This window comes from Triturus cristatus, chromosome 12 (genome assembly GCF_964204655.1).
Source record: "Triturus cristatus chromosome 12, aTriCri1.1, whole genome shotgun sequence".
Taxonomy (NCBI): domain Eukaryota; kingdom Metazoa; phylum Chordata; class Amphibia; order Caudata; family Salamandridae; genus Triturus; species Triturus cristatus.
Genome location: NC_140595.1, coordinates 341,037,800 through 341,050,932, shown reverse-complemented (window position 1 = coordinate 341,050,932; position 13,133 = coordinate 341,037,800). Strand labels below are relative to the sequence as shown.

At 40.1% G+C, this 13,133-nt stretch overlaps 1 protein-coding gene across 5 annotated transcripts in view; it reads left to right on the top strand.

Annotated features, from left to right (window-relative positions):
- LOC146775982 (uncharacterized) overlaps nucleotides 1-9,989 on the top strand; it is a 438,400-nt gene extending 428,411 nt beyond the window's left edge. For all 5 annotated transcript variants that reach the window (XR_014972053.1, XR_014972051.1, XR_014972052.1 and 2 more), the window contains one exon: nucleotides 9,646-9,989. The gene's annotated coding sequence lies outside the window, so the exon portion shown is untranslated. The remainder of the gene's footprint in view (nucleotides 1-9,645) is intronic.
- The last annotated feature ends 3,144 nt before the right edge of the window (nucleotides 9,990-13,133 follow it).

The following is a 13,133-nucleotide window of genomic DNA, read 5'->3' as shown; positions in this document are numbered from 1 at the left end:
AGTGTGAGTCAATGCATTCTACCCAGTGAGTTGTGTGGAGTTTGTGTTGAGGGGTGTGTGTGTCTACACACGCTGGTAAGTATGGTCAGAGCTGTCAGTCCTCCTTCCCACCCGGCCAGACATCCCACCATGAAACGTGCTTCCATTGGAGGGCGTGCAAGTTGTCATTCAGGATGTCAGTCAGTGGTGTCTTGATTCTGATTTGCGCACAACCCCTACGAGGGCCTTGTGCTCCCCACAGCAGGACCCAGTGTCAGCCATCTTGTCATTCATTTTCCACTCCCTGTGATGTGGGCATGGTTCAGAGAGGTCTTGATGGGCCAATTTGGAGGGGGAGCATTATCTGTGACTACAAACCCCATCATGCTTTTGGATACACTCACTTCACCTGCATACCCACTTTTCCTTCCTGTCAGTCAGCTGCACTGTGAGGCAGTGTGTTTGTGGTGGCAAACTGTCTGACAGTGTTTATTTGGCTTTGTGCCACTGCCTTGCTCTATTTGTTGGTAGGTTTGTACATGTCATGACACAGTTACAAGTCACTATGAGATGACAGGTATTGTGTTTGTCTGACTAGCATACACATCTTGGGATGATTATCTATTGGTTACTGTGGCTTTGCTAACGGTGCTTGGTTTCACTGTCCCCTTGCCACACAATATTGAGTATGTTGGTTGTGTACTCACCAGGCTCTGGTATGTCTGCTAGACCATGGACGCTCTCTGGTGGTAGGATGTCCCGTACCTTCTCCTCCCAGGACCTGAAGTATACTGGTTTGGCAGGAGGGCCACCGCCAGTGCGCTGACTCAAGGCGTGATCTTTCTCGATGAGTTTCTTGACCCTCCTGCGCACGTCATACAACCTGTTCTGGATATCGTCCTTTGTGCGCAACGTTGGTGCTTGTGCGTTCACCTTGTCCACAATCCTCACCCACATCTTTGTTTTCTGTGACATGGGGGTCCTTTGGACCAATGTACCTAACAAATGTGGCTCTACTCTGATGATCTCGTCTACCAGCACTTCTAACTCACGATCTGTGAACTTTGGATTCTTCTTTGGGGGCATGGTGATGGGTGGTGGTGTTGAGTGATGTGTGTGTGAGGATGCAAGTGAGGGTGGGTGAGTGTCAGTTTTGCTTGCTGTATATTTGGGTGCTTTTGGTGAGGTGCTAATGGTGTGAAAGTTGTGTGATGGGTGATTTGTGAGTGTGTCTGTGGTTGCTGTGTGATGGTGTTTTCTGCTGGCTGTTGTATTCAATTTGCAAAGGATCATGGTAGTGATTGGTGTCCTTTATATAGGTGCAGTTGTGGGTGTGTCTTTGTTCCAAGTTTTTTGTTTTAATATATTTATTGGCTTTATCATTGCTTGTTTGGTCCTTTTTTGTATTTTTTCCTTTGGGTTTTCTAGGCATGAAGGAAACATTCTTCTGACTGAGACGGACGCTGATGTTGGCTCGTGCGGGCTTCTCCGGCTCGTTCACGCTGACTTTCTTCTGTGTTTCACACGCGTCGGTCACGGAGATCTCTATTGCTTCAGGTCCCTGTTTTCTGTGCATGTCGGTCATGCGGCTTGGGCTCCGTGTGAGTTGGTCTGGGTTTACACGCATTGCATCGTACTGCGCAGATCGGACATCGCGGGTACGTGTCGGTTGGGTTCATTCCTGGTACGTGTCGGTCGGTGCAAATCGCGTCTGTTTTCCAGGCGAATCACTGTTTTCCCTATGGCTCAGTCGTACGGCTTGTATTCCGTACGTGTCGGTTGTAATTCACACGCGTTGCATTGTACTGCACGGGTCGTACGGCGCCGGTCCGTGTCGGTCCGTCTCCGTTCCGGGTCATTGTCGGTTGGTATGTTTTGCGGCCGGAATCGGAATCAGCTCTTAAGTCTAGACTTTGTGATTATCCTCTTAAATGGTGCAACAAATCTGCTAAATACTTAGGAATAATTTTACACAGGAAGAAACAACAGGTGAATTGCCTCAATTACGGCCCCACCATTGAGAGACTTACAGTCCAAATTGACAGCTGGTTCCAGCTTCCTCTTTTCATGGCGGACCATTTTGTTATTATTAAAATGGTTGTCCTCCCCCACTTTTTCTACTTATTTTTTAACATTCCCATTCCTCCGGCAAACTTCTTTTTTCCTACACTGCGTAGATTTATTTTGAAACTGATTTGGGCAGGCGGTAGTCCCCGAATTGCCTGGTAACACCCTTATTCTTCCCTATGACTGGAGTTGGTTTACAGTTCCTGAGATTCAAACATACTTCCTTGTAGCTCAGGCCCATTTTGCATATCATTGGTACCATCCGGATGCCCACCTACCTTATGCCAAACCTGAGCGTGACTTGGCAGGTACAACACCCTTTGCAGCACTGTTACCACAAGGCCTTAGACTAGACCCTTCAGACATCTAGATGCTATCTACAGCATGTTGGGTATGGCGAAAGTTTAGCAGGGTCTTGGGCAGTGATTTCATATATTTCCCTGCGTTTCCTCTCTCACAAAATCCATGGTTGCCTTTAACACTTGAAAAAATCGTCCAACATACAAGGCAAGACTTGCACTCACTAGGTGACCTATTCCCCAACGGTCATGTGCTTTTTCATTTCACTCTAAGACCAAGATTACTCATAAAATTGGAAAAACTATCTCAAACCCCCTGGAGACCTATTTGCGTGCGAGACATCAATAACGCGTCATCCGCATATAGGAGGGCAGGTATTGTTAGTTTTCCGAAAATGAACGGCTGGGCCCAAGAAATGCAATGTCCTTGCGATGATCTTTCAGTACAGTCCTCTATACACATTGTCCTATTCTGTAGATTTTACACTGAATTAAGGAAAGTATGGATCCTCTCAATTTTAAAATCGCTGGGGATTCAAAAATGCCGCCCGGCGTTCATTGTATTACAATTCCTGGACAACAAACAAAGAGTATGTAGGATAGTAACGTTCTTAAAGAAAGTACTCAGTCTAAGGAAATGCATGGTAATCTAAGCACTGAGGTCAGAAAGATGCATGGGTATATTAATATTAATTTTCAATTCTAAAATGAACTGTACATAATACCTTTTCTTCTTGTATTTTATCTTGTGTAATGAACTGTGTACTCTTTTTATGTGCTTTTATGATTGTCTGAAACAGCAATCGAATAAAGTTGTTCTTGACATTCGGTTGACGCCAGGTTCACTGACACCATGTACATGGATACATTTATATTTTGCCATCTACATGGAACACTCCTACCATCTGGCTCCTGATGACTTCACTCCCCTCATGTTGTTAATCTCAGACTCAGAGGGGACTCACATGGTCGCTAAACTCTATCGCACTTACATGGCCCTCAGACACACTCCAGATGGCAAGATACGGCTTTGGTGGGTAAAAAGACCTATGCCACCCCATCTCTCACAAGTACTGTTCCTTTTGCTGTGTGCAAACTAAACTAGAATCACCCAACCATCGTCACAAGTTACTCCACTTTCTGTTGTTGCACAGATCATATACCACCCCTGCTGCCCTAGCCAGACTCAACCCCTATAGGTCCTCCCTCTGCCCCAAATGAGGTTTCCCAGAAGCAGACTTCCTACATTTTACTTGGACCTCCCTCCCACAGCCATGTTTTGGACTGATGTGTTTCATTCACTCCCCCTCATGATTTCTATGACTCTTGAGCCAACTCCTATGATGTGACTCTTGGGTAAAGTAACTGTCGCCATAAACACTCAGAGAACTAGGGTCAAAGGGATATTTCAACAACCTGCCACAGTTCTATTCCCCAAATCATACATATCAACTACACACTGAACCGGGGGTCTCAATAAAAATACCAACAAATACCAAAAAGGAAAATGGAAATCAGGAGTATTGTGAAAACCACAAAGAGGGGACCCTTAAGCAGAGTTTGGATTCTCATCAACTACCTTGGTGACCAGTATTATCATCTGGTCATCCTCCCATTTAAAAGATATACCTCTTGACCATAGAGGCTATCTTCTTGTGAAAACTCTCTCAATTGGGTCAGAATGGGAGAGCCAGAAACACACAAAGAACAGATGGTTTATTCCTTCAAAAAATTATCACAAAGGAATTCTCAAGTAGCTCTGAGAGCCCGTGCAGTGCATGAATAGTGCGTGCAAATTTTAAAATAAAGTTATTAGGAGAAACACTAATTTTATTATAGATATCCCCTAACCCTCTACATAAAAACAGTGCAAAAAGCAGTGTTCATAAATAACTGCTTACTATTAAGGTCGACATGTTTCAGGCATTTAGGTAAAAATGCCCGAGGCTTTCTTCAGGACCTGTCTAAGTCAATAGTTTGCTACTGCATAAACACAGAAGTGACTTTTAAGGTGTCCAAATCAAAATACATCTTCTAAAATGTATTGTTATCACCACAATACAAGGTTGGAACAAATACAAACTTACTTTACAAATCCTCCACTTCAAGGGATGCAGATGGCACCTAGATAGAAACAAGAAAAATAAAGAAAAACATCCAATACTCCTAAAGAATTCCACTTATAAATGGGCCAACAGGCCTCTATTGTTAACAATTGTAACTATCACAACCTGTGAAAACAAGGAGAGGGGCTCAATAACATCCAAAGGAACAGAGCACCGAAATATACTGTAAAGTAAAAGTTTTCCCTTTGGACTTTCTTGCATCAATAGTGGAGGCACTACTCAGGTGTCATGTCAAAGAAGGGATATAGCTTAAGAAGATTTCTACCAAAGCCAAACCAATGGACATACAAGATGCGGAACTACCTAGCAGTGTGCACAATAAAAGCCAATATATAAATGAAAAAACAATCTTTCCAAAAAAGTGTCACAAGGGTGATCCAATACACAGCAATGTGAGTAAACAAAGAGCATACATAAAGGAAATTTAGTAAATCAATACATGTTTGCTCATTAGTAAGAACCACTACTTACTAATGAGGAAATAGAGGTCCTAGGTAGAGGGTTCACTTTTGCCCCTACATCCAATGTTAAAAAATTCACGTTAGAAAAGGATCTAAGAGCTTTTTTTAGGAAGATCAGACTAACAAGATTTTTTGAGAATAGGGATTTTGTGACCCCAGTCAATATTTCTGGTCTTAAAGGGAAGTCCACCTTCACACCCCCGGTTAATTCTGTCAGCAAAAATGTGGAGATCTTTGAACACGTAGTGGACATGAGGATCAAAGACATTGTTCACAATGCCTTTCCTGACAATAACAACATGTCCAAAGACTTAAGGCAGGCTCTTAAAAATCTCAAAGAAGACCCAAACCTCATTATCAAACCTGCGGACAAGGGTGGAGGAGTTGTTGTCTTTGATTCTGATGATTATGACCGAAAAATGCAGTCCTTATTGGGGGTTGAGGACCACTACCAGAAAGTCCCTCACTCTAGACTGATAACCTTAACTAAACTCGTGAACGATACATTGTTAGAGGCAGACCGTAACGGTTGGGTGTGTGAAGCTGAATTGAAATTCCTTAGGAACGATAATGCCCTTACACCGGCAATTTATGGTTTGCCGAAGATTCATAAAAATGAAAGGGATCCCCCGATGCGACCCATTGTTAGTGGCATTGGCTCACTTTTAGAACCCTTTAGCCAATATGCAGACTCTTTTTTGAAACCTTTGGTCACCCAACAGAAATCCTATGTTAGAGACACCACTCATATAATCTCTATGGTCGAGGGAGCCAGCTTCAATGAGAATACACAGTGGCTGGTTACCCTCGACATAGAAGCATTATACACAAATATCCCGCAGGATGACACCATTAGAGTCATTAGTGAATGCCTAACCCCTGAGGCAACCAGAGGAGCAAATAAGGAATTTATTCTCAAATGCATCACCTTAGTTCTTAAGAACAATATGTTTTTATTTAAGGATGATCTTTTCCTCCAGCGCAAAGGCACGAGCATGGGCGCTACCTGTGCGCCGAGCCTAGCTTGCCTTTATGTTGGCAATTTTGAAAATATACATATCTATAATGAGGCGGCGCCTTTCTTTGAAAATATTACTTTATGGCGCCGCTTTATAGATGATATATTTTTCATTTGGGAAGGTGAAGAGAGAATACTGCTGGAATTCCTGGAGTGGCTAAATCTGGGTGACTCTAATCTTAAATTTACAGCCCAATATGATAATGTGTCGGTTAACTTCTTAGATATTACCATCAAAAACATAGAAGGTACCCTCATAGTCGAACTTTTTTCAAAACCCACGGACAAGAACACACTCTTACATTATAAAAGCTATCATCCCCGTGCCCAGAGGGATAATATACCCTTTGGGCAGTTCTTGCGTCTACGCAGGAACTGCACAATTTTGGAAGATTTTTATAAACACTCTGAGATACTTAAGGGCAAACTCCTTGATCGCGGGTACCCGAAGAAACTTATAAAACAAGCTTTTAAACGAGCGAGGTTTTATAACCGTGAAAGTATGTTCGAACGAAACCAAGACAACAGAAGTAGGAAGGAACGAGCATCAGAAAAACGCCTTGTGTGTGTAACACAATTTTCAAATATCAGTAATAAACTGAAAAATGTTATCAATTCCAATTGGGAGATTCTCAATGAGGGCATGGAGATAAAACTTCAAAAACCGTTGTTTGCTTTTAAACGGAATGACAACATTCGCAAAAATCTAGTTACAACTTACAAACCAAACAAACCCCAAGTTCAGGCTTCGGTACACATGCAGAAAGTTGTAGGTAACTTTCCATGTGGATCATGCAGCATTTGTGAACATTGCTTAAACACCAAATCAGTGTCACACAATGGCTCTACTCTTACCTCCAAAAGCTTGAATAACTGCAGGAGCAGTAACGTGATATACCTCTTAGTCTGCCCGTGTGGATTAGCCAACGTAGGTGAAACTGGGAGAGAGCTGAGACTTCGATTGCTGGAGCATAGATCGGCATTGAAAACTAAGAAACATAATGCCCCCCTTGTGGAACACTATGAATTGTTGAAACATAAATATACAGACTTCAAATGGTTTGTAATTGAGAAAATCAGTGGAAACCTAAGAGGGGGCAATATGGAAAAGAAACGGAAAAATAGGGAACAATGGTACATATCCATTTTGGACAGTGTAGACAGGGGCCTAAACACGAAGGAGGATTGGATGAGATTGGTAATGTAGAATTCCATCTAACCTTAACAAATTGTTTCCCTTGGCGCTAGCTTTGGTTTTAAAACCACATTTTTCAGACTGATTAATAGTGGTTCACACAGTGATATTGAGAACCAAATCAGTCATTATATACATGACCCTGTAACCTATATAACCGCATATTTCAATCTTCAATTTTCGATCCTTTAAATTTACCGAGGTGTCTGGACACGTTTGACTATGTAGATTAACTCTGTGTTCCTTACGAAACTTACCGTCTCAGGAAAGAATAATGATAAGGACAATAAAGAGATCGCCACTGTGCACATCTATGAACTGATTGGCCCATCTGGCTTTAGTGTTCACTAGTGCCTTTTTGATATATCATATATTGATTGAGTGATGTGTAGGTTCTCATTCATAATGTTTAACTTTGACTAATCTTTTAGACCTCCATTTCAACTGGATAGTTGGACTGTATCCCCTTAGGTCTTCAACGTGAATATGACTCTCTATCACGTCTATACCCATCTGTTACACTGGGCGACTTCTAATAAAATCTTGTTCTGAAAACAACATATTGTGATTCCATTTTGGACTTCTACAAAAGCTGTGATGTCCAGTAAGCTATATTTATATTGGGTCAACCATTTGACCAACATCACATTGCCTTTTCGTTCTTTCTTCTCTCATCATCTTCGAGTACGGGGTACCGATTTCAATATGGCGCCATCTATAGACGTATATTCTATACGTATCCTTAATATCGGGAAGTTTTTTCTTGGTACCAATACAAAATGGTGAATATAATGGAAGCCGTCATTAAATTAGTTCTGGACTTGGCTCCTATACGTTATAGATACCAATATTTGGCCCTGGTCTAATATTAAATAGTGTGCGAGCACTCGCCTATTCTAACTACCACACAGTAAGTGGAATAATGACAACAACACTCCAATATGGCGGCCGTTCAGACCTAACAGAGTCCGTCTACCCATACGGGGATGGTCCCATATGGATGACGCAGTCGGAGCCGGAACCGTGTATTTAAGACATACAAACTACGGCTATTGCGTTTACCCGCGAAAGACGAGGGGGCGAAACGAAGACCGGATCGAGTAGAGCTATACAGGCAAGTCACGGGCAGTGTGATGCAAATTAATATTTCTTTGACCCTTGAGTATAGCAGACCAGGGCATCGATGGGCGCGTAGCTGTGTAAAATGTTTGTCTTTTAGGTTATTTACCGCTGGGTGCACCGTTGGGGGTATGCGGACTTTATGTGGCACCGCCTTAGTTTTTATTTTCGTTTTCGTGAAGTACTAAAAAATTTGGATAATATAGATTAGTTTTTATAACAATGATAAATTTACGCATTAGGGCACTATCTCTATTTTGAACTTATCAGTCTAGGGGTTTTTTACTGCCAACAGTATGATACCCAATATTGCAGTGGGTATAACGTACACTTATGTGGTGTTTGTATTTTATTTGGCGCCAATAATGAGGGGCATTTTCTTCCTCTATAGCCTACCAGCATTAAACAGATGAAAGGCTACGCTGGCGAATTGTTTTAACAAGCGGAGTTTAAGTATCAATTATCATCTCCCATATTTTGTCACCACCGGTTATCGATAAACGGGGTGTTGAGAGGTAAGCCAAGGCTATCTTTCTAACATATGTGAGACTAATTCAACAATGTCTCATCCAAATCTATCCTAATCTAGATGCTCTTTCATCATAGAGTGTAAAGCCTACAGTGTCTTCGTCTCAGTTATCCTATAAGGAGGTGTATCATTACGACCAGTCCACGATGTGCGGATAATAAAAATTAATCTAAGTGAGTATGTACTTCTTGCATCTGCCCATTGGACACTTTAACACAATTCAGTTAATTTGATGGTATTTAGTGTGGTTTGTTTTTCTACCATCTATAGACACATCTACACCTTTCCCTTTCACTCATGTGAACAAGCAGAATTATAATTTGGATACGGCGAGTGGTGTACGAACCCTCACAGACTACAGACATCCCCCCTAAATTCCCGATTTGAGGTACATATATATAAAAATATTTTTTTAATATATGTTGGTTTGTTCTGTTTCAGTGACTATATTATTATTCAGGGCAGATTCATTTGTTTGAACCTTCAACATGCTGGCTGCTCGTTCAAAATACTCAACTATACCTGACATTTAGAGTCTACACTAGGCTCATTGATAGCCACCTTTATATATAGGATCCTCTCTGGCCCGTCTTTTTTTAATCTTTTCTATTCTTCTTTTTTTTCTCGACTAGCCGGAAATATGTCTTTCCTGGTTTGATCCTCCCACAACAATGAGTAATATTATGAATGAATTTGTTACTAATAAGGAAATTTTTGATCTAAAGAAAGGTTTTTTAATTTGCTAACTTGAAGTCTTCATAATGTTCACCTATAATCCTTGAGAATCGATGTTGTCTTTAATTGATTATGGCTGTAATTTGATTATGGATTGTATGCACTTTTATCTGTTAGGTATTTTTAGAAGTTTGATTCACGGAAGGAAGGACCTCAATTACCTGTCCTGAAGAAGGTGGCTCTATAATCTTGTCCACCGAAACGCGTCGACGCCTGTTACCTAAGTTGTATTTGTCCTGGGACCAATTACCGAAGATTAGGGTTTAGTGAGATTAGCGGTACTGGTCCTAAGGTAACACAAACCAACAATATTGAAGCACAAGTGAGGTGCCTTTATTACATAATGTGTCCTTCCAACTAACTTGTGTGGTTTAGAATTGTGAGATATATTGCTGTTTTTTAATTAAATCTGTGTATATATTCATATGAAGACATTTGGTTTTTATAAATAGAATTTTTTATGTATTGATTTATTTTGTATGTGTCTATGATGCGCACTTCAATTTTAATTTAAAATTTGTTTTAATAAAACATGTATTGATTTACTAAATTTCCTTTATGTATGCTCTTTGTTTACTCACATTGCTGTGTATTGGATCACCCTTGTGACACTTTTTTGGAAAGATTGTTTTTTCATGTATATATTGGCTTTTATTGTGCACACTGCTAGGTAGTTCCGCATCTTGTATGTCCATTGGTTTGGCTTTGGTAGAAATCTTCTTAAGCTATATCCCTTCTTTGACATGACACCTGAGTAGTGCCTCCACTATTGATGTAAGAAAGTCCAAAGGGAAAACTTTTACTTTACACTATCACAACCTGCCCAATCTATTATGTAACAGTCTAGATTGCAATGTATGTATTCCTGCTCACCTGTCTTGATCAGGGACTGGACCTCACCTGGTACCTCACTCAGGAATACGAGGCCCGCTCTAAAAAAAGGAAGGAAGGGTAGAAGAAGGGGATAGAGAGACTGGTCCTAAATAGCAATCAATCAGTACCTGTCCTCACATTCAACCTCAACACTCCTGTATTCCTCCTGTTGAGTCTCTATACTCTGTAATAGACAGATACGTTCTGCATAAGCATTCCTTCCTTAAGATCCAAACATAATAAAAGTCTCAGTAGCTTATTTGATTTTATATTCTTAAGCTATATGTACTGAGGAACCAGAGTCTAAATCACTACAAAAGGAAACTCTACCTCAATTTTCTGAAATGTTATGGAAGTTTATCAGATAGTACTTTAAAAACACTAGTCAAAAAAGTTTTTTTATCCATACAATCTCTGTACCCTCCTTGGTACATAAGCTTCACATCTAGGACCCATATTTTAAAAAAACGATTTGGGCATCCAAGGCATCATGTAGAATAGCCCCGAATGAAGCTAGACTCAAAGGGAACCCGAATGAAACTGGATTCAAAAGGCGAGTAAAACACAATTCAAAAGGTGAGTAAAACACAAAACAGAGCGACGTCCCCTTACCTGTCCATCGTTGCCTCAGTCGTCATCCGAGTCGAGGGTAGAGGTAACGCACGGTGCAGGTTGGTCGCTTTTTATAGTCGGTAAACACAAAACGCACCTGTTGTTCATGTTTGCGAGTCAAGGCGCGTGCTGATGACATCGCCGGCAGAGTTAAAAAATGAGTTAAAAAATTAATGAACTATAAAATTACGTCATCGGGACAAAACTTGTAGTCTCACTAATCTTGCAAAACCATTGTTCATTGGTTAAAATCTGTCCTGACAGTCCGAGCTGGATATATCAACCCAACAGCCTCAACAGTAATTATTATCTCATCAACACCCTGCTCGCTCGATGTAATAATGTGTAAGAGCCCTCATTTAATTTGACTTCACTGGAGATCTCATTTCTTTGTTCCGACGGCATCTCTCCCGGGACTACAAACTGACGTCATCAATACAGGAAACTGTAGTTCAACCCGTCTGTTTATAGCTTTGGCCATGATCCCGCCTGCTTATAAACATACCAGTTTGTTCCAAACTTGACACAGTTGCGGACCACTCTGGTATGTATTTCGCCTGCTTTTTAACACCCACTAGTGTCAGAGTAAGTAATATCAAGTAATATTCATGATGGTACCCTTACAGTTATGCCACAATCAAGGTGCTACCAACCATTCTGAATACTATGTTACATCGAGCCATAAAGCTGCTCTGTGCCACCTTCGAACTAGGTCTCTGTAATTGATATTACTCATACCGAAGGAGAGCACTTGTATGCGTTATGCCAAGGCTTACATTAAGTATGCTGATAGTTGTTCATTATATGTCTAGTGATGACTATTAAATCCAACCTGATTACAATAATATGTCATGCTGGTCCTATAGGCTTGTCCACGGTATGTCGTCATTCAGACCTCTCAAATCACTATGGATTCTAAACACCCATTTTTGTTATGTTACTTGCTTTTCGATGATTAAGTGTAATGTATATGTACTTTTGAGAATTATTTTTGCGGGGGGGTTTCTGGTTTACTTTGCAGGTTTTTCACAAGAGCGTGTTCTATGAGCAGTTGCATTGATCTTTTAGTATTTAAAGGAAATCTCTTTTGGTTATTATTAAACCAGTAATTTCGACTTTGATTTACTTTTTTTCTATTTTCCAGGACTGTTTTTTTTGCTAAACACTTTTTCAGGTTTTTATGGTTCCTAGATACTTTGGGCTGCATTGGTGGATCTCTATTCGATTGGTGTTATTTTTTAATTTTATGGGGACCTTTTGCAAAAATATTTTTCCAATTTTTTGTAGATTATACTTTTTGACTGCATAGATACAGCGGATGATCTGCAGCTAACGAACATTAAGTCATATGTAATTTATTTGTTTTGGGTGGGAAATGTTATAATTTGTTATATATGTAAGTGTTATGTAATTGTTATTTGGAATAGTGTACTTTATGTGCTGTAATCACTTTCATTATGAATTCACCTTGTTCTATGAGCTTTTTGATTGGTGAGGTGTATTTCTTTTAAAAATAATTGATATATAATTTTATTTTATCCTTCTGATTTAAGATTGGATTTTTTTTTAAAGTTTTGAATGATGTAATAAAATATTATGTTTATTATTAAAAAAATAGTAAAGTTGGTTAAGATCATGTTTTACTTTAAGGGGAGTTTTGTATGTTAGTATTTATTTTATAGTATGCTTTTGGTTATTATTACTAAGTAATCTACTCCGTTTTGTTTATGAAGAGTTTTACTTTAAATTGCAGGATGTCATAAAAAAATGTACATTTGTTTGCTAAGTTTAGGTACAATTTGGGTTACAGATTGCTTAATTTATAATTGTTGGTACCTGTGCTTTTTTTGTAATGCTTCTATAAATGTATAGGCTGGGTTCTGCCTAGTGTGGATTGGAAGTCATTGTGTCACCCTTCCACTGGATTCTTTGTTTTGGCTCCCTGTGAAAAGGTGCTGTCATAGATATTTCATCATGGTATTTGGCATTTGGGTTGGCATCTGTTTCCGGAGCAATGTAGTCTGACAACCCAAGTGTCTTTGAAAGATCTAAATCTTCCTTACATTGAATGTGCCATGTGGGAGAAATTGCAACCACCTTTCATTCACTGTGATGCTATT